Source organism: Salmo trutta, unplaced genomic scaffold, assembly GCF_901001165.1.
Source record: "Salmo trutta unplaced genomic scaffold, fSalTru1.1, whole genome shotgun sequence".
NCBI classification, from domain to species: Eukaryota; Metazoa; Chordata; class Actinopteri; order Salmoniformes; family Salmonidae; genus Salmo; species Salmo trutta.
Window position 1 is genome coordinate 105,150 of NW_021822480.1, and position 3,732 is coordinate 108,881.

Below are 3,732 nucleotides of genomic sequence, written 5' to 3' on the forward strand. Positions count from 1 at the left end.
GTGCTTTATCCGGGTAGCCGGAAAGTAGAGCATTGCAGTAGTCCAGCCTAGAAGTAACAAAAGCATGGATTCATTTTTCTGCGTCATTTTTGGACAGAAAGTTTCTGATTTTTGCAATGTTACGTAGATGGAAAAAAGCTGTCCTTGAAACAGTCTTGATATGTTCTTCAAAAGAGAGATTAGGGTCCTGAGTAACGCCGAGGTCCTTCACAGTTTTATTTGAAACGACTGTACAGCCATCCAGATTAATTGTCAGATTCAACAGAAGATCTCTTTGTTTCTTGGGACCTAGAACAAGCATCTCTGTTTTGTCCGAGTTTAAAAGTAGAAAGTTTGCAGCCATCCACATCCTCCTACAGAGCAAATGAGGAAAATATGATATATTATGATTTATGTTAGTAACAATACAATATGGGAATTTTATCCCAAAGCTACCTACAGCTAACATATATATATTTAAGTATGTGATCTATGTAAATAAATAAATATATCACAGCTGTAAAACTGTGAAGGACTATATGGTGGAGGCCTACCCATTTCCCAGGAACATTGTAAAAAGTGGATTTGGGTACAGTGTTTATTTCCCCCTAATATCTTTGAAGATTCTGAGACCATTAGGGTTAAACATTACAGATATAAATGCAATATATGGAGTAGAAAAGATTGCCTGCCCACCAAAGAATCAACATATGTTCTACATGGTCTATTTCTATCTGAATGTAACACCTCAATCAAGCTTGTTAATTGATCGTTAAGTCATGTTTGTCAGGTAAACGGTCATTAGTGGCCTATATAAGCCTCATACAGGCCATGGGAAGACATTACCTGTTGATAACACAGACTATTCTCATGATCATGGGAGGTGTGAGAGAATTGCTGCTCTGTGTGATGACTGTGGGGGTTGTCAAAGGTTGGTTCACTAACGTTTTATTTGGATTGAAGGGATTTGTTTGGGAAATATGCTTAACTTTATAAGTTGGAGATTCAAATTTGACTGTCTGTTTCTTCCGCATTGGTCATCTTTTATTCTTCACTGCTATTATTAATATATGTAGCTGTTTTGTGTGAACTGAACTTCTGTCAACACTTTCTCCTCAGTTTCTTGTTACCCTGTTGGAAAGTCCCAGAAGCAAGATCAAGTCTCTCTGCAGAGGAGACTTGGAGGTAAGTGTTTCTTTCCACAACCCTTCTAGCTATATTCTTTGTCACTGTGTCTATGGTGCTGCTGTGTTTGACACTCATTCAACACCATAGAGTAACTCAGTCTAAATAACATTGTCAAAGCCTTTGATTTGGTAATTTTGCTTGTGTACCTTAACCTACGTTTTTCAGAGCTGTCATCAAATGACGTCTCCATTGAGCATGCCCTGGCCTTGCTCCGATCCATAGGGTCTGACGCTAAACAAGACAGAGAAGGTACGGCCTGAAACATATACTTTGAAAACTGTGTTGGGTTGATGTTCAACATTCGACTGACAATTCGGCCTTGACCGTGTGGAACAGATGTGTTGCTGTAGAATACCCAACTGTTCCTTTTGTTTTTTCTCTAGAGTATTTAGAGACTAATGAAGTAGAATCCCAAGCGTCTCCAAACCATGGTAGCTCTCAGGCAAATGATGCCCTGTCCTCTGAGGAGAAGCTGAGGCGCATGTCCTCTGACGACGCTACCTCTGAAGCTGCGACTGGCCCATTTGACCATGCCTTTGAAGAACTGTTCGCCGCTACCTCTGGAAGCTGCGACTGGCCCGTCTGACGACGCTGCCTCTGAAGCTGCGACTGGCCCGTCTGACGACGCTGCCTCTGAAGCTGCGACTGGCCCGTCTGACGACGCTGCCTCTGAAGCTGCGACTGGCCCGTCTGACGACGCTGCCTCTGAAGCTGCGACTGGCCCGTCTGACGACGCTGCCTCTGAAGCTGCGACTGGCCCGTCTGACGACGCTGCCTCTGAAGCTGCGACTGGCCCGTCTGACGACGCTGCCTCTGAAGCTGCGACTGGCCCGTCTGACGACGCTGCCTCTGAAGCTGCGACTGGCCCGTCTGACGACGCTGCCTCTGAAGCTGCGACTGGCCCGTCTGACGACGCTGCCTCTGGAGCTGCGACTGGCCCGTCTGACGACGCTGCCTCTGGAGCTGCGACTGGCCCGTCTGACGACGCTGCCTCTGAGCTGCGACTGGCCCGTCTGACGACGCTGCCCTCTGAAGCTGCGACTGGCCCGTCTGACGACGCTGCCTCTGAAGCTGCGACTGGCCCGTCTGACGACGCTGCCTCTGAAGCTGCGACTGGCCCGTCTGACGACGCTGCCTCTGAAGCTGCGACTGGCCCGTCTGACCATGCCTTTGAGGAACTGTTCGCCGCTACCTCCGGAGCTGCGACTGGCCCGTCGGACGCTACCTCCGAAGCTGCGACTGGCCCGTCGGACGCTACCTCCGAAGCTGCGACTGGCCCGTCGGACGACGCTACCTCCGAAGCTGCGACTGGCCCGTCTGACGACGCTACCTCCGGAGCTGCGACTGGCCCGTCTGACCATGCCTTTGAGGAACTGTTCGCCGCTACCTCCGGAGCTGCGACTGGCCCGTCTGACCATGCCTTTGAGGAACTGTTCGCCGCTACCTCCGGAGCTGCGACTGGCCCGTCTGACGACGCTACCTCTAAGGAACTGTTCGCCGCTTCATCGGAGCCCCCGTTGACCACAAACATGGATATCTGACGTGGGACATGGTGCTCGGGGTCCATGCAAGAGTTCATGGGTACTCTAGTCCAGGTTGTTTGTGTGTGTAACTGCATTTGCTTGTTTTGGCTCAATTAAACATTAACTGTAATACTTGTGTCCTCAGTACTGTTTTGGCGGTTCCTACTTGGCAACATTTATTTTGCATTATAACCATGCTTTGGCCTCAGCAATATATTAATACTTTGACCCCTGTGTTTAAGCTACATTTGCTCAGTGTTGGTCAATTTATGCTAGTAGCATCACATGATGTGGAATGGGTTCTAGTTCATTTTAACTTGATGGTTGTGGAACACAGTGTCTGGGGTTGGTACATATGAGGATGTTGCTAGAATCGGGGTTGTCAACTTGCATTTAACTTACTCTGCTGGGTGTCTTCTCTCCTGACTGACTTGGTTTCCTATTAGTGAATGCTTACATGTGAAACCAGCTTTCGTCTCATTAGCCCATCGTTTTGGCGGTTGGTCTTCATATCCCAGTGACAATCCAAACTTTCAGGTTAAATAAGTCAATGCTAACCTGTTTTAGCTGGCAGGCTGCTATCAGGTCCTAGCTCTCCCTGAGTTGCTTGTAGCACCTCTAACCTAGGGTTTGATGGGGGGGGGGGAACAGTTTTACCAGGATTTTCCACCCACTCCGATTACATGGGAGAAATTAACCGGTTAATTTCTATGAAAAGCGTGAGGTGAAGTCTGTTCATACAGGCCTTCTCTATTCGCATGATCAACGCTCGGGGTGTGCGTCGTAGTATACCGTACTTATAGTCGCCGTGAATTCAAAGAGCATGTACACGCAACCTTTAAATGCAGTTAATACAGCAACAAAATTGGCTCCAACTTTTGAGCTACCGGTAGGTATCTGCTTTAATTCAAAACAATTTCTGTGGCACCGCTTTACTCGCTTATGCCAACCTGAATTCAGCCTGTTTTGAAGCAAGTTAAACCGTTACGGCCTATGCAAATATTTTGTTTGCTACAGGGTAGGCCTTCCAGGTTATTTTATG

General features: G+C 47.7%; 1 pseudogene; it reads left to right on the plus strand.

The window, feature by feature from the left end:
• The first annotated feature begins 803 nt into the window (after window positions 1-803).
• On the plus strand, window positions 804-2,834 carry LOC115182378 (polysialoglycoprotein-like; annotated as a pseudogene).
• Window positions 2,835-3,732: the final 898 nt, after the last annotated feature.